At 36.7% G+C, this 25,875-nt stretch overlaps 2 long non-coding RNA genes and 6 other non-coding genes across 8 annotated transcripts in view; all 8 read right to left on the reverse strand.

The window, feature by feature from the left end:
* Positions 1-504: 504 nt before the first annotated feature.
* Positions 505-12,558, reverse strand: LOC144245558 (uncharacterized). Its single transcript, XR_013339301.1, has 3 exons — positions 12,471-12,558; positions 8,170-8,250; positions 505-1,401 (listed from the first exon to the last, which is right to left on the reverse strand). It is a non-coding gene; the product is annotated as an uncharacterized LOC144245558 (long non-coding RNA).
* LOC144245643 (small nucleolar RNA SNORD113/SNORD114 family) lies at positions 523-595 on the reverse strand. Its single transcript, XR_013339363.1, has one exon. It is a non-coding gene; the product is annotated as a small nucleolar RNA SNORD113/SNORD114 family (small nucleolar RNA).
* On the reverse strand, positions 2,704-2,777 carry LOC144245635 (small nucleolar RNA SNORD113/SNORD114 family). Its single transcript, XR_013339356.1, has one exon. It is a non-coding gene; the product is annotated as a small nucleolar RNA SNORD113/SNORD114 family (small nucleolar RNA).
* LOC144245645 (small nucleolar RNA SNORD113/SNORD114 family) lies at positions 7,482-7,556 on the reverse strand. Its single transcript, XR_013339365.1, has one exon. It is a non-coding gene; the product is annotated as a small nucleolar RNA SNORD113/SNORD114 family (small nucleolar RNA).
* LOC144245599 (small nucleolar RNA SNORD113/SNORD114 family) lies at positions 9,123-9,200 on the reverse strand. The gene has a single exon (XR_013339324.1). It is a non-coding gene; the product is annotated as a small nucleolar RNA SNORD113/SNORD114 family (small nucleolar RNA).
* LOC144245594 (small nucleolar RNA SNORD113/SNORD114 family) lies at positions 11,663-11,737 on the reverse strand. The gene has a single exon (XR_013339322.1). It is a non-coding gene; the product is annotated as a small nucleolar RNA SNORD113/SNORD114 family (small nucleolar RNA).
* Positions 12,559-18,504: 5,946 nt separating the features above from the next.
* On the reverse strand, positions 18,505-18,576 carry LOC144245647 (small nucleolar RNA SNORD113/SNORD114 family). The gene has a single exon (XR_013339368.1). It is a non-coding gene; the product is annotated as a small nucleolar RNA SNORD113/SNORD114 family (small nucleolar RNA).
* Positions 18,577-20,623: 2,047 nt separating this feature from the next.
* The window catches only part of LOC144245557 (uncharacterized), a 14,412-nt gene continuing 9,160 nt past the window's right edge, over positions 20,624-25,875 (reverse strand). The window contains exon 3 of the long non-coding RNA XR_013339300.1: positions 20,624-20,720. This is a non-coding gene — a long non-coding RNA (uncharacterized LOC144245557). The remainder of the gene's footprint in view (positions 20,721-25,875) is intronic.

Below are 25,875 nucleotides of genomic sequence, written 5' to 3' on the forward strand. Positions count from 1 at the left end.
ACTTTTTTCCTGTTTTGTTTTAAACAAAACATAGTGAAGATCATTAGATTAATTGTAACTGGTCATGTGACACACTCTCAACAAACGTCCACGTGTAAGCCCTCTTTCAATTACATAGTTATTTAATTGATAATTAATTTATGGTAAATGTTTGGTACTTCTCTTAGTAAAACAAAACACCAACGCCCCAACCCAGCCAAACAACATGGGTTCTTCCGTCCATTTATCTAAATTCTCTTTACCCAAAAGGGTGAGCTTTCATCCATTTATTTTACCAGAACTCAGCGCTTCAGAAATTTATTAACATTGATTCTTAGATTACATATATTACATTACATACTCCCATATTTGTACCAGCAATAACCCATGTTGTCTTTATTCATTTATTTGTTTCTTGATTTATTCATGCATTGATTTACTCAAAATATAATACTTAAAAGCCCAAGCACAAACTCCCGAGTATTTTTAACTCCTAGAATAAACTTGCTTTCCATAGACACCAAAGAGAGGAATCTTCTTGTAATGGACCTCAGAGTTATAGGGTTTAATCAAAATCCTTGATTTCAGACACCCCAGGGTACTCATCATTGATCCATTTTTCTTCATTTATACCTTTGTTTATTGATCCATTCCTTGATCCACCAACAGTAAGAAAATCATGTCCATGAATTTTAAAAAAGCCAAGAACAAGATCTTGGATGTGACCAAGGTCTACTTACAGGCTCTTTTCCCATAAACTAGACCTCTTCCCTAAAGATGTCTTTTGCAGTGGCCCTCAGTGAGGTATGTATGGATCAACTAACATCCTTGCATCCTATTCCAACCATCAGCCATCTTTCTGTGGACTCCTTCACCAAGGAGCTACCCAACAGCTGATATTCACATATCAGAATATGAATGTGCTATATTGCATTCTCTAACACGGTCCCCATGAGACACATGTAATTGTTGAGTCCTTGAGATGGGGCTAGTGCAACTGAAAAACTAAATTTAAAATTCACTGAACTGTAATTATTTTAGATTTAAATAGCCACATGTGGCTAGGAATAACCACACTGACAGTGCCATCCTCGATTTTATTACTGGATACACGTTGAAGCCAAATGCAGTGCAAAACTAAGATGGATTAGTAATCTGCTTTGAAAATGAATGTCTTCCATTTTGTTTTTAACCTCAGTTGTACCGAATCCGATTAACTGCAATCTTTGTTTCATAGCACATTCACATCACTGATCTCTGTATGGCTTCATTTAAATCATTCAGTGAATGTTAATGAAAAATTCACCGCAATTGACAAGATCGTTTGCCTCATCCTTACATTAATCAGTAGGTTCCTTACCCAGAAGGTAACAGGCAAGGTCTTCATCAGTAGACACTGGTTAAATCAGCCATGGTCTCATTCTGGAGTCAAGTGCCAATTTCAAAACAATGAACAGTCTAGATTTAGATTGATTTAAAGGACAACAGGTGTGTGGTACAAAATTAATCAGGAAGCTGATTCTCTTGTCACTGATCCAAGAACATCACTCGTTTTTAATTTGTTGATGTAACTATAAATTTTAAATAGTATAATGAACACTGTTGAGTTCATCACATAAAAATAAAAACTTTAACTATTGCACATATCTGTCTACACACCCCTTATCCAATTAGGCAATAGCCTAGACCGTCTTTCTTTTTCAAGAACTCAATTTGTGTAGAAATAGATGAGATTAAATTTGTGACTCATGGTGGATTGTCACCAAGCTCTATGCTTTGACCCTACTCCTATATTAATTCAATCATTCATTGTTTTATTTATTCATTTATGGAGTCACTTGGGGAATACTTGATCACACATTCAAGTATACTAACACACACACACACACCCCCCACACCCTAGCAAAATGGTAACTCCATGAACAACCCAGAATAGAAATGCTCTTCATAGCTATGCCCATAGATGCCCATAGCCAAGTTAAGAAGAGACATCTGATGTATAGATAAAGATTAATCATTATTTTTGCTCCTTACTGGGCCACATTTTGCCCCCTTTTAAAAACTGTGACTAGGACTTAATCTACTCAAATGTAACAATTCATCAATATCTGGGAATTAACTATACCTGGGAATTAACAGCAAACTTGCATAACATTGTTTTGTCTCCACATGTCTATTACATTCCCCACAGGGCTTTAAACATGAGATGTTTTTCCTTTTTTTAATAAAACTCAGTGAACAGAGGTACATTAATAATAACTGTTCATAAGGCACATTCTAATGAACTATGCTCATTCTTTTTACAATTAAATATTTAATGAATTATTTATGCATGTAATTTTTCCTTTTCTAAAAATAAACAACCCACCAGCAGACAACCACCTATATCAAGCAATGACACTGAGTCTTACATGCATCTGTCCACCTACTCCTTCCAAAACAGGGGCAACAGCCCCTACAAACAGATTTCACTGGAATTCAATGCCTCAGAAATGAGTAATAATCATCCCAGTTTCATTATATACTCTCATAATCGATTTATGCCCAGGTTTCTTTATATTTACTCATTTATATTTTTCTTCATTTAGTCATGCATGATTTACTAACAAAAATTCAAGCTATTCCCATAAAGTGTGTACACCCATGATCAAGATATCTGAACACTAAGAAATCCTGCTCTAAGCTCATTTCCATGGAGGAAAAAAATGAGGCCACTATTTAATAATGGACCTCAGAGTCACAGATGGCTTTAATCAAAATTTTTGATTCAGACACCCTCCAATCTCATCATTGGTCCAGACTTGGCACTCTTTTTCTTCATTCATTTCTGTCTTCATTTACCCAGGAATTACCAACTCCCATAACAAGATACTTGATAGAACTATGATCTGTCTCTAGTCTGACTTCTCACAAAGCTTCCAAACTAGATCTCGGTGTGAACCTTGCTTTGTATCAATACCATCACTAAAAATGTCCCAGGATTGCGCCGCATTCATTTAATTTGTCCAATTTTAAGCACGGTGCAATTAACCACAAGAAAACCACAATGGTATCCCACATCTAGGACACAGTCAATACGCTACACCTTCTTCTGAGATCTTCCTTCTTCTAAACAGTTAATGCCTGGGTCTCTATCAAAATGGAAATGCTTAAATCAACTGTGTTGAGAAATTATACGGAATAGCAAACAGTTCCAAAAATCAATTACATCCCTTCCATCTTTTTAAAAAAAAAATGCATGTCGGGGCACCTGAGTGGCTCAGTTGGTTAAGTGTCCGACTTCGGCTCAGGTCATGATCTCACAGTTTGTGAGCTCAAGCTCCGCAATGGGCTCTGTGCTGACAGCTCAGAGCCTGGAGCCTGCTTCAGATTCTGTGACTCCCTCTATCTCTGCCCCTCACTTGCTCATGCGGTCTCTCTCTCTCTCAAAAATACATAAAACATTAAAAAAAATTTTTAATGCATCTCAGTTGTGCTGAAATGGGTTACTTCTACTCCTCGGCCCAGAACACATTCCCACCATTTGTCCATACTTGGTGTTCTTAGATTTTATTTTTGCATCTAAAGCCTTTTGTTCTATTCAACTACCGTAGGGACCACACATGAACAAACCATACAAACTAAGCCACCTTCGATTGTCACATTGCCCCTTACTCACAGAAGTAAGTCACAAGCTTCTTCATTGGACAATGGCTGAATCTAATGTGGAATGTTCATTCAGGAGGACAAGATAGATTTTTTAAAGAATAAAAGGTATAAATTTAGATTTTTAAATAGAAATTAGTTCTGCATTAGTAGAGTAATCAGAAATATTGGTTGGTGTCACATTTTCATCAATACAACAGGGTTATCCTTTTCCTCTACTGATTTACTCAATTTTTAGTGTGATTTAATACACTGAAGACCTTTTATAACCTACTCCCCAACACAAAAAGAACTATAACTATTACCGATATCTGTCTATGAAACCTACCAAATCGTAAAAAAGTCCAGATAATCATTCAGTGGGAAAACTCTAGCAAAATGAATTTAAATTCTTCTTTCATGAACCAATCTGACCATTGAGCCACACTACACTTTAATTCTTGTATTTATCCATGAATTTATTTACTCCTTTTTAAAATAAGTCTAAGGATAAGTTAACTCTCTACTTTTTTTTCCTACAGAAAACACAAAAATGGTAGAGTCATCAACTACCCAAAACTATTACATGCAACTTTCTATCTAAGCACTGTCCTCCCTGATAGAACTTTCTGCAGGGAGGGAAATATTCTCTATTAGCACTACTCAATGTGGTAGCCACTGGCCACATATGGCTTGAAGTGCGACTAGTGTTACTGAGGAACTGGATTTTCATTTTTCATTCATTTGGATTTAAATGTTAACAGCAAGATGTATTTAGAGAATGAAGTCTGTATGATCCTTCCCGAAAGAAGGAGGGGCCCGTGGACTTCAAGAGGGTAGAACAGAATAATGCTCCTTTATACATTGTATATGCTCCTCACTGACCAATGGTTTACCTTATTTTAAATAATAGATTTAGATATAACATTATTCTTTTACTCACTAATAAGAATAGCACCGATAAAGGCGAACCCTAAGGATTCTTCACAAGAAAGCTGGGTGATACTCAGGGTCTCCATTGGCTTTTTGCTCACAGAAATCATTAACAAAATGCATTTACTTTTTGTTAAATAAAAAAGGATGAACACGATTACTATATTCACCTTCTCCGTGTTCATGCTTAGATCTTTTTTAAGTTTCCACAATTATTTAAGAATGTATTTTCTTGGGGTGCCTGGGTGGCTTAGTCGGTTAAGCGTCCGACTTTCGCTTAGGTCATGATCTCGCGGTTCGTGGGTTCGAGCCCCGCGTCGGGCTCTGTGCTGACTGCCAGCTCAGAGCCTGGAGCCTGTTTCAGTCTGTGACTCCCTCTCTCTCTGACCCTCCCCTGCTCACACTGTCTCTCTCTCTCTCTCCTAGAAATAAATAAAACATTAAAAAAAATGTATTTTCTTTTTTATTATTGATCGTATTAAATGATTGCTTGTTAAAATAATTTTCAACTAATGGGTTTATCATGATTTGCAATATTATTATTGAATATATGTGTTATATTAAGTATTGCTGATTGCTATGTAATCATACAAGTTTTTTGTCCCTTTTTAAAATGAGATATGTCACCAACTCACTACCACCTCAGAACAACACTGATGTTCACAAGTATCTATCTATACTTTTCCAAAGGAAGAGCAGCCTTAGACTATTTTATTTTAACTCAAAATTCCAAAAAATAATATTAACAGTAATCTTTGGTCCATTACCTCCTTTCATAATTAAAGAAGGCACAGCCCTTATCTTTACTACTTATTCATGCATTTATTCACTTATAATAATACAATCCCTATTTTGAACAACAACAAAAAAATTCAAGAACACATTCCTTGACTATTTCTAACTTCCTCTGTAAGCACATTTCCCGTAGATGCAATGGACCTCAGTTACAGACTGGATTTAATAAAAAAATTTATTCAGACACCCCCCACACACCCATCTAGACTTTGGTATTCTGTGCCCTCATTTAATACATTGTTCTTGATATACGGAAACCAAGTTGACAGTGAACTATGTTGAGTTATTCATTGATTCATTAATAATACGGTCAACGTGCATGAGTTGGAAAATAAGACCAAGATCCCTGAAGATATGAATATGTCCATGAAAGTTTACTTCCTACAGAGCTACAGAACTAGTCCCTTTGTGCCATGCACCTCAACATTGCCAATATGAATCAATCCATTTCTTGGCATCCTCTCAATTCCATTAGTCATTGGACTCTGCTTGGGCCTCTTTCATTTAACCTCCATATTTTAAAGATGGTACAGTGAACTACCATTCTGTACCACAATTAAGGAAAAGGCAAAAGTTTCCACTTTCTTATGGTTCCTTCCCCCGCCTCCCCACCGCGCTTGATGGGTTCACAGTCTACAATAATATCAACCGGTGGAAAAGTGCTTGAATCCACTGTGGACCAAAAATAAAATGGAATATTAAAATGGCTTGAAAATTACTAAAATGTCCTTCATCCTTTGTCTCAATAAATTCAGTAATCCTGAAATGGATGAATCATAATTCTGAATTCATAACACATTTTAATCATTGGTCAATGCATCACCACCTTTGAATTGTTCGTATCCACTAATTCTTTCCAAACATCACAATGAACACCCATGACTAAGCCTCCAGGCAATACATCAACATTGACTATTGCTTACATTGATCCTTCCGTCTTTCCCAAAGACGGAAGCAAGATCTTCGCCATGAGAAGATAATCAATTATGAGGAGTAAAAACCAAACTTTAAAAAGAATCAGTCTACATTTAACTATCTTAAATGATCAAAAATCAAGTAACCATGAACCTTAGCTTACACCCTCTCTAAACACGAGAAAGACAGAGCTCTACTTAATATTTACTAATTTGGGGGATTTTTTTATTTTAAATAATATAATGACCACCGCTGAATCTAGCAGTACACAGAAGAAAATTAATTATAATGACCAGGAAGATCTATCTGTCAAGCCTGACCCTATGGAATATATTTATTAATTCGCTCACTAATTGTTCTTCTTAATTACTCATGGGATAATAAGACTAGCTCTTCATTTTTCTCAAAGAATTCCAAAAATTAAACAACTTTCAAAACAGAAGCAAAATACTTACGATGTACAAATGTCTACATGCACCAGTAGGAAGGCCTAGAACTCTTTTCCTTCCAATGGATATGAGTTGTGTAAAACACAATACATCATGATCTTTACATTCAACTGCATGCTTTCCTTTGATGCATTGTTGGCTGACTTAAAAAAATAACTGAGAGATAAATGCATATGCATTTTGTCACTTGTAATTATACTCAATGTATGTCAGCCCGCCCACACTAGAGAAGTACCTTGAATAATATTTACATTTGTTCTCATGTCATTACCCAGAAGGATAGCAAGCTGATTCTTTAGTGTTTGTTTGCTTACATAAAACTGCCTAAGAAGATTGTATTAATCATGAGTGTGGTTATATAAACAGTATCACCACCGATCCCTGCTCTCCCTCTCAATTAGATAGTTTATTCAATCAACTACTTATGTAAATGTATTTTCCTTTCCTTAATAGGATGATCAATTGGCAATGTGCCTCACCATAGAACAAAACATTGATTCTTAGGCACAGTTGACCATATGCCTCTCACCAAAGCGATAAAAGCCTTGACCGTTAATTTACTGGGGCTTTGAATCTCAAAATTGTTTTAATAATTATCCATGTTTCATTATCTGCCCTAAAAGTAGTACACGCATACCCCTCTTATTCTTTATTCATTGATAGATTTCTTTATTCATGGGCTAATTGTATTATAATAATGCAATTCATACCCCAAACCACAAAGCCTACGAATGAGATGCTGTAGGCTCATTTCCCACAAAGAGAATAATGAGGTGTTCTTTCTTAATGGACCTCAGAGTTGCAGACGGGTTTAATCAAAATTCTTGTTTCAGATACCCCATGGCATTCATCACTGGTCCGTGTTGGGAAAATTTTTTTGTTTACTGATTCATTTTCTGATTCACAAACAATAATACAATCACAAAATTCCAAAAATAAGATCTTTGAATTCTAGGCTTTTCTCCCACAGAGCTAATAAACTCATTTTTTGGGGGGTAAGGGGATGCAAAGCTGCACGTGTGAATGAGTCAAAATCTCTGCTTTGTATCAAACTCACATCCAGCATTGCTTCCTGTGTGGCCCTCTTTTATTTAGTCTGTCCATATGTGAAAGATGGTTCAATGAAAAATAATGAAACTGCCATCTCCAATCACCTCTGGGCCTGCCCCAAAAAGCTATCAGCTAGCTCTACCCATATGGGAATGCTTAAATCAACCATGGTAAAAAGTAAACAAATAAAGACTATGAAACGAAATAAATCAAGTAACATTATATCTTCTTTTAAAATTACTTCCGTGGTGCTGATTTAGATTAAGCATAATTTTTGGTTTGTAACACATTCCCATCACTCATCCATACTTGGGAGTGTTTTATTTATCGTGTGTGTGTAGCGCACAGTTATTTACTTCGAAACTCTTCAGATAAGACCCGTGAACGACCCATCCAGACTAAGAATGTGAACTAAGGGACTTACTTATTATATTCGTCTTCATGCTCCTGGTTCTCTATAATAATTCTTTACTAAATGACTGAGTCAGCGATGCTATTGTCCACTCTGGGTAAGAAAAAGCAGAGTTAGGCTACATTCAGAGTTTTTTAATAGCTCTTGATCAGGCAGAGCTAGAGACCAATAAACGTCGACTCAAGCCTCCTATTCTTTATTAAACCAGTACAGAATTCTTAGTTATAAATAATATAATAAACACTCTCAAGTCCACCACCTAGTCCAAGATTAAGATCTATCATGCTTACAAATTCCCACCTTTATAAATGCCTATTAAAGAGATGGTTATCTAATAGTTTATTGACTGATGGAAACACTTTCCTTCCTCTTAGCTTAAAAAATAAAAAAACCCAGCAGGGGCGCCTGGGTGGCTCAGTCGGTTGAGCGTCCGACTTCGGCTCAGGCCATGATCTTGACTTCGGCTCAGGTCATGATCTCACAGTTTGTGGGCTCGACCCCCACGTCAGCCTCTGTGCTGACAGCTAGCTCAGAGCCTGGAGCCTGTTTCGGATTCTGTGTCTCCCTCTGTCTCTGACCCTCCCCTACTCATGCTGTCTCTGTCTCTCGGAAATAAATAAAAAACATTAAAAAAAATTTTTTGCAAACTCCAGAAACTCAAAACACTGGGTCTTAACTGCAGATATTAATCTATTCCATATAAAGGAGGATTACACAGTAAGACTTTCCACTTTCCTTCAGAATTGTATTGATAGTAATAGTGTTTACTGCACTCTGCTAATTGTCCCTGAGGAGGCTTTTAGTGTCTCATGTGTTCATTTCTTTATTTACTCATGTATTGATTCACTTGAAATAATATAATCCGTATCCATGAGCCACAAAAGCCTGAGCCAAGTTTATTGAATTTTCCTAACTTCTACTATTAGCTAATTTCTACAGACACTATTGACAGGTTTTTTTCTGTAACGGACCTCAGAGCTACACAGAGGGCTTCATCAAAGGTGTCGATTGAGATACCTCCACCAATACGCATCATTGATCCAGGCACAGCTTTCTAGTTCTTCATTCATTTATGCCTTCTTGAATGGATTCATTCACTCATAGATGTATGAATCAGAATTATACCCTCAATAACCTTTAATGACATAAAACTGAGAACAGGAGCCTTAAATACAACTGAGATCTGCTCATTGCCCCAATTCATGGAGAGCAAAGGGTCACTCGCGTTTCACAGTGAATCTCTGTTTTACACACAAGGATTAATCAGCACGCTTGCTTCATAACCATCCCTCACTTATGACTGGTGTCCACCTGCTCCTTTCTCACTTGACTTGCAGAAACATTAAAGTTGGCGTAGTCAACAGCCACAGACCCGTCATCTCGACCCACAACCGACAAAACCAACAGCCCCCATCTTTCGAGGTATTTCAGCCTCAAAGAGTTAACACCTAAGATCTTCATCGGGGAAGGCACGGATTAAGCAAATGTGACAAGAGCATGAGATGGGAGGATAGACTGCTCTGAGAATATGTGAAAAGCCCGCCATCACTTTAGTAATGGTTCTTAGTTGGGCTGCGTCAAAGCATTCGTAAATTTTAGTTCATGATGCATTCCGATCTCAGGGCTCATGATTGGCATTCCTTAACTTCATACGTTATTTAACTACGTATTTATTGAAATAATTTAGTGGGCTTCCATAAATAACCCCCATCTAAGCCTTAAACACAAACACTGATATTCACTTACATCAGTGTTCACACTTCTTAGGCACAGAATTAACAGCCCCGTCTTCACAATCATAGAATGATTAAATCAGCTATGTGTTCATTCTACCAAGCAAAGGGGAAAGCGGGGAGGGAAGCCAATTTGTAAAAACAAGGAAGATCGAGTTTGCTTTTTTAAACTGAAATGTGTCAAGAGGAATAGTTCAGCAGAAGCCCTATTTCATATCACATTCTTGTCAATGACCCAAGGATGGTAGCTATCTTACTGAGTTAAGTTTCAACTAACCAAAAGGAATACTATTGAATTCATTGCTCAACACAAAATAAAAACTCTTTACAATTAGAGACATCTGACTTTCCTTGCAATCTACATAGAGAGAGCCATGATCATCTTTTTATTGGACTTAGCTGTGTAGAATTTACCATATTTGCTTCCAGATACAATCTCCCAATCCTCCCATACATGTACTTATGGATTCATGGATCCACTCACTTACTGGTTTATTTTATTATTCAGAGTAATAATAATACCATTCTTCTAAAGGAAACTCAGAATGGTTAAACACCAGCCCAGAACCAAACGACCACAACTCGGAAAGGTCCAGATGTACCTTTCAAAAAATGGAAGAGCCTAAAATTGTTCCTAGACTATTTGTCATTGGCAAACTAAGATCAATCGGCATCCTCATATTTCTAATTGGTCCATGGTTTGCTGACTTTTTAAAAAGAGAACAATATAGAAAATTATACCTTCTTGCTCTTACACAAAGACACTGGGTACCGTGATCTTATCCACTGGACAAGGAAACCAAACAAAATTTATGTCTGTCCACAGTCATTACTGTCAGTAACAAACTTGCTTCTTTTTTATTGTTTTAATAAAAATCAGTTTAAAAAAGATTAATGATGAGTGTTGTCATGGAAATCATTCTCGTCACTGGTCTCTGCTTGGCTCTCAATTATGTGGTTATGTAACCAACTATTATAGAGTCAGGGTATTGCCATTTCCTTAATAAAAGAATCCCTCAGCAACCCTTGAGCAACCAACATTCTTTAGTATTTGTACAATTGACCATATACTCTTTTCATTATTTGTAATTTATTGGAAGTCAGAGCTTCAAATTTCAGTAATACTACCGCATGTTGCATTACTTTCCGTAATAAGTGTATACATTGTCCTCTTTTTTTTCATTCATTGATATATTTTATTTATTTGTGGGTCAATCTTATAATAAAATACAATCTGGGGCACCTGTGTGGCTCATCCGACTTCAGCTCAGGTCATGATCTCACGGTTTGTGGGTTCGAGCCCCACATCAGGCTCTGTGCTGACAGCTCAGAGCCTGGAGCCTGCTTCGGATTCTTTGTCTCCCTTTCTCCCTGCCCCTCTCCAACTCATACTCTGTCTCTATCTCTGTCTCTCTCGCTCTCTCTCTCTCAAAAATAAACATTAAGGGGCGCCTGGGTGGCTCAGTCGGTTAAGCGTCCGACTTTGGCTCAGGTCATGATCTCACGGTTTGTGAGTTCAAGCCCCACATTGGGCTCCGTGCTGACAGCTCAGAGCCTGGAGCCTGCTTCGGATTCTGTGTCAAATTCTGTCTCTGGCCTTCCTCGACTTGTGCTCTCTCTCTCTGTCTCTCCAAAATAAATAAATGTAAAAAATTTTAATCTAATAGTAATAATAATAAAATACAATCCATCCCCAAGAACCACAAAAGCGCAAGCACAAGGTACCATGTGGTCTTCTCCCGCAGCAAGATATAACTGCACGTCTCTTCGTAACGGACCTCAGAGCTGCATATGGGTTTAATCCAAGCTCCTGTTTCAGATACCCCAAGGTGCTCATCACTGGTCCAGGCACGTGTTCCTTCCTTTATATCTTCATTTATTGACTGGTTCATTGATCCATGAAGACAACACTATCATAAAACTCCAGGATAAGATCGTCCCATGAACAGCTCTTTCCCCATAAAGCAAATAGACTAAATCTCCTTTCACAATGGACCTCAGAGCATACGTGTCATCGGTTCATCCCCATGCTTCCCACCAATTCCGCATTCACCATTGGTCCCTCTGTGGCTTTCTTTTATTTAATTGAGCAGCAGGCAGAAGTTTATTAGAGTAGAAGATCAGAAAGGAAGGATAGCGTCAAAGCTCTCTTTCAGAGAGGGGACACTCAAAAGTGAACGCCCCTCATTTTCCCATGAAGGTGGTTCAATGAAAAGTGAGGACACCACCATTTATATTCACATGTCAAAACAAAGTGTTCCATTTGCTTATGGGTTGCCATTCAAAACAGTTATCGGCGAGGACTATACCAACGTGGAAACGTTGAAGTCCTTTGTGGAGGAAAATGAACTGTAATATTAAATAGTTCTGAAAACGAATGAAATGACCATTTTTTAATCACAATTTTTTAATTGTGCCAAACTAGATTAACCATAGCTTTTGGTTCATAACATATTCCCATCACGGGTCCATATTTGGAGATTTTTATTACTTTTACTGACATTGACTCTTTTACTATACCACTGAACACCCATCAACAAAGCATCCCAATCAAGGATGGAAATTGTGAGTCTTACTTACATTTGTGTCTATGTTCTCTACACACAGAGATAACTGCCAATATTTTGTTTCTTAGAAAATGAATACATCTGCTGTCTTATGGTCATTCTGTGAAGGAAAAAGTAGAATTAACCTAGATTTTTAATGCATGTTAATTATGTAGAACTAGAATAAACTTTGGTACTTCATTAGTCTAGCATTTTACTTTCACTTTTAAATAATCTACTAGCCACTGTCGAATATACCACATAGGAATAAGAATATCAAAGATATCTTTATATTTAAATAGTTTTAACAGAACAAAAGATAATTTTAATGGATGCTGTCGTTGCAAAGCTGGGCACATTTAAATCTTTATTTTACATTATCTGGGATGACTCATGCATGATCCCAGTTTATATGTTCATTTATTTATTCACATAATCATGTATTTAATTACTTATGGCATAATACACACATTATATAAAGAAAGTCAAATTGGTAATCCAGCTGATAATCCAAAACAGAAATACTATTAAGTGCAATGATATACACGTCCCTTATCAAAGATGGGAGTAGAACAGGAATTTTTTTCTTTCTATAAACATCAGTAGTGAAAACCCAACTTAATAATTATCCTTGTCTCATAAAACATGCTCCTCACTGATCTGTGTTTTCTCTTTTTTAAAATAATTAAGATAGGATTTTATTCATTTATTCCGTTATAACAACACATCAAAATTTGTGAATGCAAAGACTTCTAAACAAATCCTGAATGATACTAATATCCATCTATCTCCTTGGTAGTCACAAAAATAGGTTACAAGATCATTATGAGTTTAGTACGATTTACTGAACACAATCAGATCAATCCTAATGCCTCTCATATGACACATTGTCAACATGTGTCGGTAACTGCTTCTTATTCAATGAGAGACATACTCAATGAATTATCCACTTATGTTAATCTTTACAGTTTCCTAAACAAACAAACAAACAAACAAAACTGAGATACAGCATGAGTAGTGCTTGGAGGGAAATTTAAAACACTGAATGCATACGTTGTAAATAAAAACCTTCATGTCTGTTGATGGAAGAATGGATAAAGAAGTAATGGAGTCTGTACAATGGAATATTATTTAGTCTTTAAAAGGGAGATCCTGTCATTTGCAACAAAAATGAGAACCTAAAGACGTTATGTTAAGTGAAACAAGCCAGATAAAGAAAGAAAACTGTCTCATGATTTCACTTATATGTAGAATCTAAAAAAGTTGAATTCACAGAAGCAGAAAGCAGACTGGTAATTACCAGGAGTGGGGAGGTGGAGGACAGGGAGATGTTGGCCCAGGGTACAAAGATGCTATTATGTAAGATGAGAAAGTTCTAGAGACCTAATGTACTGCATGATGACTATAGTTGATAACACTGTATGGTGTACTGAAATTCTGCTAAGATTTAAGATGAGGTGCTCTTATCATGAAAATAAAAAGGAGAAAAAGAATAACTGTGAGGAGATGGATGTGTTAGCTTGATGGTAGTAACTATTTCACTATGTATTTGTATATCAATATCAAAACAGCGTACTGTACAACTTAAAAATATTGTTATTTTTTTATTTTTTTAAATTTTAGTGAGAGAGCATGCAAGTGGAGGAGAGGGGCAAAGGGAGGGAAGGGAGAGAGAGAGAGAGAGAGAGAGAGAGAGAGAGAGAATCTTAAGCAGGCTATATCAAGAGGAGCCCGATGCAAAGCTCAATCCCAGAATCATGACCTGAGCCAAAATCAAGAGTCAGATGCTCAATCTCCTGAGCTCCCCAGGCGCTCCTCCAATTTTTATTTAAAGAAAAGAAGACTTAAAATCAGCAATTTAAGTTGCTACTTTGAGAAACTAGAAAAAGGACACATAAAATATGAAGTAAGAAAAAACAATAATTAGAGCAGAAATAAATGAGTTTAAAAACAGGAAATTAATAGAGAAAAATCAATGAAACAGAAACTCGTTCTTTGAAGAGAACAATAAAGTCAATAAGTCTCTAGCCACACCCAAAAGAAAGAAAGGAGAAGAGAAGAGGAGAGGAGAGGAGAGGAGAGAAGAGAAGAGAAGAGAAGAGAAGAGAAGAGAAGAGAAGAGAAGAGAAGAGAAGAGAAGAGAAGAGAAGAGTGAGTGTGAGAGAAACAGAGGGGACACAACGGAGTGGGGGAAGGGCAGTCCTCCCTCCCAGGTGGCCAACAAGCACAGGATAGAGAACATGGTGGCAATCATCTACTATTTAAAAGGTGTTTGGGGCAGAAATCACTAACTTTTTGTGGGTTTAACTCTAAGTGGTTATTTTAAATGGTGCCTGGGAAAAATAAAGCAAGAATTTAAGGCAAGTATCCTAAACTCAAGTTCTTATTTAAACCAAATTCTGAGGCACCTGGGTGGCTCAGTTGGTTAAGCATCCAACTCTTGATTTCAACTCAAGTCATGATCTCATGTTGTGTGTTTGAGCCCTGCATCAGGCTCTGCACTGACCATCCAGAGCCTGCTTGGGATTCTCTCTCTCTCTGCCCCTCCCCCCACTCTCTAAATGCCCAACCTCTATATGTGAGCAGGATTATCATACTGTAAAATGCCTAACAGCAACTCAGAAAAACAAAAGATTTTATTTCCTCAGAAGATGTTTTTCTCATCTCATCACATCAATAGATGAGAAAAAGCATTTGACAAAATATAACACCCATTCATGATTTTTAACAAACCTCTCAGTAAACTAAGAATAGAAACTAATTTCCCCAACTTGACAAAGAATATCTGCAAATAAGCTACAGCTAACATACTTAGTGATAAGAAATTAGGTTTCCCACTGAGATCAGAGCAATGCAAATATGTTCCCTCTCAGCACTACTTTTCAACATTTTACTGGAAGTTGTAGCTTGCAATGAGAGAATAAGAATAAAGAAATAAGAAATATACTATATAAGAATAAGAGTAAGAAAAACAAGGCATATTATTAGAGAAGGGAGAAATGAAATTGCGCTTGTTGACAGATGACATGGTCATCAATGTAGAAAATATATACACATAAGTCAATCATTTTCCTATATTCCAGCAACAAACAAGCAGGATTTGAAAGTCAAAATACAATACTATTTACATTGGTACCAATAAAATTAATACGTAGATATAAATCCAGCAAAACATATGAGGAAAACAGCAAAATTCTGATGAAAGTAACCAAAGAGTAACTAAATAAATGGAGAGATATTCCATGTTCATGGATAGGAAGACTCAGTATTATCGAGATGTCAGTTCTTTCCAATGCAATTTATAGATTCAATACAATTCCTATCAAAATCCCAGCAAGTTATTTTGTGGATGTTAACAAACCAATCTTAAAGCTTATATGAAAAGAAAAAAAAAAAAAAAAAGACTCAGAATAGCCAACCCAAAACTGAACAAAGTTGGAGGACTGGCATTCAAAACTTACTATAAAGCTCCAATTACCAAGACAGTGCATGGTATAGAATAGGAGACCCCAGAAGTAGGCCCACATAGTGATAGTCAACTAATCTTTGACAAATGAGCAAATGCAATATAACGACACGAGACAACCTTGTCAACAAATGATGTCAGAACACCTGGACATTCACATGCAAAGAAAATGAATTATCAACCAACTTGTGAAATCTTAAACAATAAAACTCCTAAAAGTTAACAAGAGAAAAATCTAGAAGACCTTGGGTTTACTGATGACTTTTCACCAAAGATACAATACAGGAAAGAAATAATTGATGAGCCTGACTTCGTTAAAAATAAGAGTTTCTGTTTTGTAAAGAAACTGTCAAGATAACAAAAAACAAATCGCAAGCAGAGAAAAAAGTATTTGCAAAAGATATCTCTAATAAATGACTTTTATCCAAAACACACAAAGAATCCTTAAAAAAAAAAAGAGAGAGAAACAACCTGGGGTGCCTGGGTGGCTCAGTTGGTTAAGAGCCCAACTTCACCTCAGGTCATGATCTGGCGGTTCATGAGTTTGAGCCTCACATCAGGCTCTGTGCTGACAGCTCAGAGCCTGGAGCCTGTTTCAGATTCTGTGTTTCCATCTCTCTCTGCCCCTCCCCTGCTCACATTCTGCCTCTCTCTCTCTCTCTCTCTCTCTCAAAAATAAATTTTAAAAAACATTAAAATTTTTTCTAAAAAATAAGAAACAATCTGATTTATAAATGGGTCAAAGAACTTAACACCTAAGTAAAAAAGATACACAGGTGGCAGATCAGCATATGAAAAGATGTTCCACATCACATGTCATCAGGGAAATACAAAGTAAAACAATGAGATACCACTACATACCTATTACAATAAGTGTTTGGCAGTTTATTTCAAAACTAAACATGTTCTTAACACATGATCCAGCAATCACACTCCTTGGTATCCACCCAAAGGAGTTGAAAACTAATGTCCACACAAACACCTGCACATGAATGTTTATAGCAGCCTTATCTCTAATTGTCCAACCAAGATGGTCTCCAATATGCAAATGGATAAATAAACCGCTAAAATCTTCTAATAGAAGATTATTCAGTGCTAAAAAGAAATGAGAAATGAAAAGACATGCAAGAATCCTTTTAAAATTTGTTTATAATTTTTTTTTTTTTTCTGAGAGAGAGAGAGACAGCATGAGCAGGGGAGGGTCAGAGAGAGGGGAGATACAGAATCTGAAACAGGCTCCAGGCTTTGAGCTGGCTGTCAGCACAGAGCCCGACGCGGGGCTTGAACCCACGAACCATGAGATCATGACCTGAGCCGAAGTCGGACGCTTAACCAATTGAGCCCCCCAGGTGCCCCTAGACAGAGGAATCTTAAGGGTATATTCTGTGAAAGAAGACAATATAAAAAGGCTACATAGTATTTGAGTCTAATTACATGACATTCTAGAAAAGGTAAAACCACGGAGACAGTAGAAAGGTCAGAGGTTGCTGGGGGTTAGAGAGGAGAGAGGGATGAAAAGGCAGAGCACAGAGGATTTTTAGTGAAATAGTCTGGGTGATACTGCCATGGTGGATACATGTCATTGCACGGTGGTCCAAAGCCGCTGAATTTACAAGCAAGAGTGAACTCTAATTAGAGTGAACTGTAATGCAAACTATGGGTGATAATGATGCATCAGTGTAGGTTTATCAATTGTAACAAATGTACCACCCTGGTGGGGGATGTCAATTGATGGTAAGAATGTTATACATGGGAGGGGGCGTGGGGATTATGGGAAATCTCTGTATGTTCCCCCCAATTTGCTTGTGAACCTCAAACAGCTCTAAAAAATAGTCTTTTAAGAAAGGAGGTAACTCGGGTGCACACACACACACACACACACACACACTCACTCACCCACAACTAAAACAAAAATGAAAAATCTGCCAACATCTGGAGACATTTTTGATTGTCATAACTGGGAGGGAGGGGTTAATACTGGCATCGAGCTCAGCCCCCACGGTTACTCGACATTCTACTGCGTACAAGGCAGACTTCCCAACAATGAATTATCCAGCCCCAAATGTCAGTAATGAAGGGTTGAGAAAATCCTGCTGCACCCTCTTCAGAATAATTGGTTGAGACATAAATGTATTTATACATTCACTCACAATATCATCAATATCTACGAACATACAAACTGGATTAGAAATCTAAATGGAATTAACAGCTGTTCCTATGCTCATTACTCCCAGATATAACCAACCAGATCCTATTTTCTCATCTTCAGCAAGGAGCCAGCACCTTGAATACAACACAAAACACAACACTGCTTTTCCGGTACTTATCTCTATATGTTCCTGACACACATAGGTATCAGATTTAATCAATTCATGTTGGAACTGAGTGCTTCAGAAAATAAAATTATAAACATAATTATACATTCTCATAATTAAGGCACATGTGGCTCACCTTGTCTCTATTTATAAATTCGTTTATTCATTTATTAATTCACGTCTACCACTATAATGCAGACCTCTGAAGCTTCATAGCCTAAGAACAAAACCTGAATGTTACTAAACTCTGCTGTAAGTTGACTTACCGTATAGGCATTAACTAGGTCTCTGACCTCAGAGTTATAGGGTTTAATCAAAATCATTGATTCAGACACCCCAGGATACTCATCATTGGTCCAAAGCTGGCACCTTTTCCTTCATTCATTAGTACCTTTGTTTACTGATTCTCTTATTAAGTCGCCAATAATAATAAAGGCAAGGACATGAATTTTGACTATAATCTCCTACAATCTCTAGGCTCCTTACCCACAAAGGCAAAAACTCAAATTCTTACTATGGTTGAATAACTAAATCAGCTGTAACATTCTGTTCTGTGGATTAAAATACACTCTTTTTAAAGAACTAACTAGCGTAGATACCATTTTTTATTGGACTAGAGTCATGAGGTACTCGATTACTCATAACCCTTAGTTGCTATCACATTCTCATTATTAACTCAAGAATGACACTATTTTTTATTTATTGTCTTCTTTACTGTATACTTTTTAACTTATGTAGTGGACAATGTTAAATTCACCACCCACTAGTTATTAAATGTAACTAGTACTACTATCCATCTATCTACACCCTAACCACATGATTCACAGCCTCATCGATCTTTTTTTAAGGTTCCATATTCACACGTTGCTAATAATATACGAGGAAGCACTGGTCTAAGATTTACCCTACTTTAATACATGTGTTGATTCACTCATGTTTTTCTCTTAGGTAATTACTCGAAGAATAATTTGATCATCTGCTCATTTTTTTTTAAAGAAAAAGAGTAAAACCCAACAGCACACCAGAATTGAAATAACATTTCATGCAATTGCTGATACCCACTTTGTCCAAAGTGGGGTAAGTCTAGATTTCTTCCCCTTCATCTAAAATGGTTTCATCATTACATTTGTTTTAATGATACCTGTTCCTCTGCCTTCTTTTAAATAATTGGCCAATATATGAAATCATTTGTTCTTTAACTTTTAACAATGCATTCAAAGTGAATGCAAGCTAAGACACTGTGCAAGAACATTGACTAACACTAGGATCTGTCCCTATGTCATTGTGCACAGATATAACCTGTCAGATTCTTTATTTTTTTAAAAATGATATCACATTCTCAATATCAATCCCTGCTTGGCTTTCTTTCAATTAAGCACTCACGTAAGCAATTATTGGTAATGTAAAGGATTTGTTCCTTTTCTAAACAGAACCAACAATCAACTAGCTACCACCAATCTAAAACAACGTGGACTCTCATGGAATCGGCTACATATTCTTTAAGGAAAAAATGTAACATAGACTTGATCTACTTAGATTATAAAATTCAGTGTTTGGGGAAATAACAGAATTATGATACATTTCACAGACATGAAGAACTAAAAGCTCAGGAACTGGATCTTAACGTGTCCTCACTTGTGCTGGAAGTCCCTCTCTCCCCAAAGAAATAGCTAGATTTCTGTTTTTCAGTGGACCTCAAAGGTATAGAGTTTAATTAAATCTTTGATTCATACATCTCCGAATACTCATCATTCATCTACAGCAAAATCTTTTTCTTCCTTCATATGCATTCTTTGTTCCTTTTTTCACTGACTCACTGATAACAATATAATCCATTCTCATAAATCAAAAGGCCCAAGAACAGCATCCCTGAATATCACTAAGAGCTGGCTCTATGCCCATTTCCCATGGTGCTAGTAAACAAGGATATTTTTTGCAATATGTATGTATGCTCTCTGCGTATATAACTTAATCAGTTTCCTATCAATTTCAATGGTCCATGCTCAGCCCTTTTACACTTAAAAGATGATGCAGTAAATAACCATGGGAACTTGACTCTTTCTCCACATCTAGAGAGACAACATTTTTTCCCATGTTCTTGTGTGTTCCTCCCTCAAGAAATTCATAGCTTAAATCTTTATCAATGGAGAAGTACTTAAATGTGTAACAATGCAAAAATAAAACACAACGTGAAGCAACCCTAAAAATGAATGAAATGCCCTGCATCTTTTTGATTGAGTTTCAGTAGTCCTGAATCTGATTAGTAATCATAAATCTCATTTCGGGTCTGTGCTGGGGCTATTTGGCTTTACCTATTAATACACTCATTCACTGCTTTGGAAACTTCAGGCAACACTCAAGCCACCCTCCCAACCCAAGAATATAAACTCTGCTACTTACATCAGTTTCTTCTGTCCTTACCAGCAGTTTGTTGAAGCCAAGATCTTCAACATTAGAGAATGATTCAACCATCTGTGGTGTGTGCACGTAGTGAAAATGCAAACTTTCAAAAGAAAGAAAGAGCCTATAGTTAGATTTTATTTTTAATGGAGGTTAGTCTTCCAGGATTAGATCAAACATAAACACGGGTCATTTCAGAATGTCGTCATTGCCCATGAATTGCGCTCTTATTTATTGCCTTATATAACTTTCCCATTTAAACAATACAACGAACACCAACATGAGAATAAGAACCATTATCTATCATAAATATCTGTCGACATACTCCCTATCCATAAATTTAACAACTCAGTGATTGCTTTTACTGCACCTCACTTGTCCAAAACTGGATCTTTGTTTGAAATCTTTGTTTTATGGCATATTCTCACCAATGAAGCACATATCTTTCTGATTTATGTCTACTGATTCACTTACTCATTCATGTATATAATTAGGCATAAAATAAATCAATTATCTACCCAATTTTTCTGAAGAATGTCTTCATCCAAATGTCTGTGTACACCTGAAACTAATATCACACTGCATGTTAACTAAATGGAATTTAAATCAAAGCTTAAAACATAGCTTAGCGTGCTTTGCCCAAAATGGAAGGAATTTAGAGTTCTATTTCTTTATCTGGACAACATTTGAATATAACTGGAGTAATCATTATCTTTGGTTCATAATACATATTCCTCATTGTCTCGGCCTTCTTTTGAATAATTAACCTACAGAGAAATGCACTCCTTCATTCCCTTTTGACAATATGTCAGTATCAATGAAAGCCAAGGCACGGAGCAGGAATATTAAATATCCAGTCTACATGCTCATGGCCTATAGACATAAATGATTACTAAATCATCTTTTGAATTTTTTAAATTAAACTAGTGAGTACCGTTATATTAATTGTAATTCTGGTCACATGATGTATCCTCAGTATGGGTCCACATGTGGCCCTCTCTCAATAAGGCAATATTTAAGTAATGGTTTATTTATGAAAACATTTTTTTTCATCCTTCTTAATTAAAACCATCAAACAAAGAATCAAAGCAGCACATGAACTCTTGTGCACATCTGTCTCTACCGTCCTTATGAACGGCTTTGATTTATCTTTGGAACCTGATGTTTCAAATATACACTAATAATCAGCTTTGTTTTATTATGTAACTTCATAGTCAGTCCACATATGGCCTTCCTTATCTTCATGCATTTACACAGTTCTTTATTCATTCAGGAATTCATTTCCCTAAGTGTTTATCTCTCTCTGTTTCTCTTTCTCTCTCTCTCTCTCTTTGGCAATAGTCCACAGATTTCCAGATAGGGATTAACACAATTTTCTATATTTGTTTTTTCTATTTTTATTCACTTTTTTAATTGTTTAAGTTTTTTATTTAAATTCCAGTACAGTTAACATACAGTAACATACAGTGTAATATTCGTTTCAGGTGTACAATATAGTGATTCAGCACTTTCGTACATCACCCAGTACTCATCATAACAAGTGCCCTCCTTAATGCCCATCATCTATGTCTCCAATCTGCCCCCGCCACCCCTCTGGTAACTATCAGTTGGCTCTCTATATTGAACTATTGGTTTGCCAGGCTCACTCTTTATTTTCCCCCATGCTCATATCTGTTTCTTAAATTCCACATATGAGCAAAATCATATGGCATTCAATGTCCTTGCAAATGGCAAGATTTCATTCTTTTTGATGGCTGAGTAATATTCCAATGTGTATATGTGTGTGTGTGTGTGTGTATCACATCTTATTTTATTTTTTTTATTTTTTTAATATTTATTTATTTTTGAGAGAGAGACAGCATGAGCAGGGGAGGGTCAGACAGAAAGGGAGACAGAATCCCAAGACAGGCTCCAGGTACTGAGCTGTCAGCACAGAGCCCGATGCGGGGCTCAAACCCACGAACCATGAGATCATGACCTGAGCCAAAGTGAGACGCTAAAACGACTGAGCCACCCAGGTGCCCCATATATCACATCTTCTTTACCCATTCATCAGTCGATGGACACTTGGGCTGCTTCCCTAATTTGCCTATCATAGATAATGTTGCTATCAACAGTGGGGTGCCTATACCCCTTCAAATCTTTATTTTTGTATCCTTTGGGTAAATACCTAGTAATGCAATTGCTGGGTCATAGTATTTCTATTTTTAACTTTTTGAGGAACCACCATACTGTTCCCCAGGGCAGCTGCACCAGTGTGCGTTCCCACCAGCAGTGCAGGAGGGGTCCCCTCTCCCCACATCCTATACTCTTCTGGATTCAGAATCAGCCCCCACCCCAGGCCTCATCACTGTCCTCAGCTTTGCACTCTTTTCCTTCAGTCCTTTCTCGTTTAGTTTATTGATTCGCTCACTGTTCCAATAACATAATCAATACATAGTAATCACTAAAGCTCAAAAATAAGATCCTTAAATATCACAAAGATTTATTTATAAGCTCATTTCCCATAGAGCTAATGCATCCCATCTCGTTTTGCAGCGGTCTTCAGTGTAGCTCACATGCCCCTCTCACTGACTCTTTTGAAGGTATGAATGTTAAAGCCCAGAGTACTGATAGTAACCCTGAAAATGTATGAAACATCTTCCACCTTTGTTAAAGGTGTCATCAGTTGTGCAGAATTGAATTAATCATCATTATCTCTGGTTCCTAATCTATTCCTGTCATTGGTAATGTGCAGTATCCTTTAATTTTATACTTCTACATAGCTTTTTATTACCTGAAGTACTTCAGTGAACAGCCACAAACAAGTTCCCCTAACCAAGTACAAAATTGTGACTATTACCTCAGTATTTAATGCTCCTTACCCAAAGAGCCCAAATCTTCAGCATTAGATAGGATTAAATCAACTATGGTGTCTTAATTCCTAGGTAAAAATCAGGCTTTAAAAATAATGGGGAAAAAAACCATAAATTTAGGCATGTCTGAAAGATACTAATTGTAGAATTCCAGATTAAACATAAAACGTGTGTCTTTTTATTGACTCAAGAATATCACTACTCTTTATTTACTTAATTCATTTTAAGTTTTTCAAGATTTTATTTTTAAGTACTCTCTCTACCCAGCTGGGACTCGAACTCACAGCCCCAAGTCTGTGTTCTATCGAATGAGCCAGCCAGGCACCCATAATTTTAATTTTAAATTTTTTTTTTTAATTTTTTTTTATTTATTTCTAGGAGAGAGAGAGAGACAGCGTGAGCAGGGGAGGGTCAGAGAGAGAGGGAGTCACAGACTGAAACAGGCTCCAGGCTCTGAGCTGGCAGTCAGCACAGAGCCCGACGTGGGGCTCGAACCCACGAACCGCGAGATCATGACCTAAGCGAAAGTCGGACGCTTAACCGACTAAGCCACCCAGGCGCCCCCATAATTTTAATTTTAAACAATAAAATGAAAATCACCAAATCAATCCACAAGTAATAACTATGACTCTTATAAACATGTGCAGGTACTTTACATAGTTAAAATCTACATTATCCTTCTCAATGGATCTTTCTTAGATGGACTGGATAAATTTAAACCCTTGCTTCATGATATATTTTTAACAATGGACCACAGTTGGCTCTACTTACTATATTCATCCATTCATTCATTCACTCATTCAGTTACTCATGGAATAATTTTACCTGTTGTTCATTATATAAAGAAAAGGCAAAGATGGTAGCTTCAATTATGGTGAGCACGGCAGAACATTTAGAGATGTCACCGTGTCATACACCTGAGCCTAATGTAACACTGTGTGCTAACTGCATTTTGATTTTTTTTTAAAAAATGGATTAAAATGAGCATCTGTCTGTATATCATACAAAATGGGAAAAGCCTAGATTTTTAAAAATATGGCTACTGTAGCATAAAACAAGATAAGCATAATAAGGGAATATTTATTCCATAATAAGGGTCCTCACTGGTGTATGATTTTTGCCTTTTAAATAACATATGAACCCGTTCATTCAGTTATAATAACATATAACATGTCACTATTGTAACCCACTGGACAATGCCGTGAATAATACTAATAGGTGATACACTCGCAGGAAACCATGGGGTCTATTCTCATCACTGGCCCATAGTCATTTTTTTTTTTCAATTAGATCTTTATTTACTGATGCAAATACATTTCCCTTTTCTTAATAAAACAATCAGCAACCTGCCATCGATTGATAATAACAACATTCAATCTTGGGCATATCTATCTTCCTATCTGCTCCCAGCCGAACAGAGTAAAATCTTGATCTACTCGCTCTCCTAGACGTCACTACTGCAGGAATGTTTCAAAACAGACTCTCAAAATTTAACAATGTGTGGCTTTCTTTGCTTTCATCCACTCCTTTATTTCCTTCCTTAATCAGGCCTGACTTCATGTGTAGTTAAAAACATCCCGCATCCGAGGAACACAAAACCCAAAAACAGGATCCTGAATATTCCCCTCTTGCTTCACGAACACCTTCACCATAGAGGGAATGACTACATTTCTTCTCGTAATGACCTTCGAGCTACAGAGCTTAATCAAAATCTTTAATTTAGACACCCCAGGGTACTCATCATTGATCCGAATGTGGCATTTTTTTGTCCTCTTCATTGATATCTTCCTTTCTGGATCATGTTTACATGTATAAATTATAATACGGTCAATAGCCATGAATCACAAACGCCAAGAATAAGATGAATGAGTTTTACCCAGATAGGTCTATTTGCACTCGTACCATAAAGCTAACACGCTTGATGATTTTTTTCAGTACACCTCTGAGCTGTACAAAGGGAATGACTGACAGCCGTGTTTCGTATCAACGTCATACTGATACGATGGTTTTGCTCATCTCTTTACATTAAGTGTACGCATCAGAGAGAGGGCAAAATGAACAACTATGAACCATCATCTGCCCTCACAGCTAGAATGACGTCATTTTCTCCCACCATCCTACATCCTCCTCTGACAACAAGTTAATAACCTTGAGCTTTACCAAGGAAGGGATACACTTCTAAATGTACTTTGGTGCCAAACTAAAATGATATATACTATTATGTGTCTGTCCCTGAAAAAGTAATCATAAACCTTGGTTCATAACATATTCTTATCCTTGGTCAGTGCTTGGTGTTCTTTAATTCTATATATATATAAATGTCTTATAGTTTATATATTATAAACATACATATAAGTAAATAATATACATTTATGTATATATGACCAATTTTATGTTTATATA

Source organism: Crocuta crocuta, unplaced genomic scaffold (assembly GCF_008692635.1).
Source record: "Crocuta crocuta isolate KB4526 unplaced genomic scaffold, BGI_CrCroc_1.0 scaffold299, whole genome shotgun sequence".
Taxonomy (NCBI): Eukaryota; Metazoa; Chordata; class Mammalia; order Carnivora; family Hyaenidae; genus Crocuta; species Crocuta crocuta.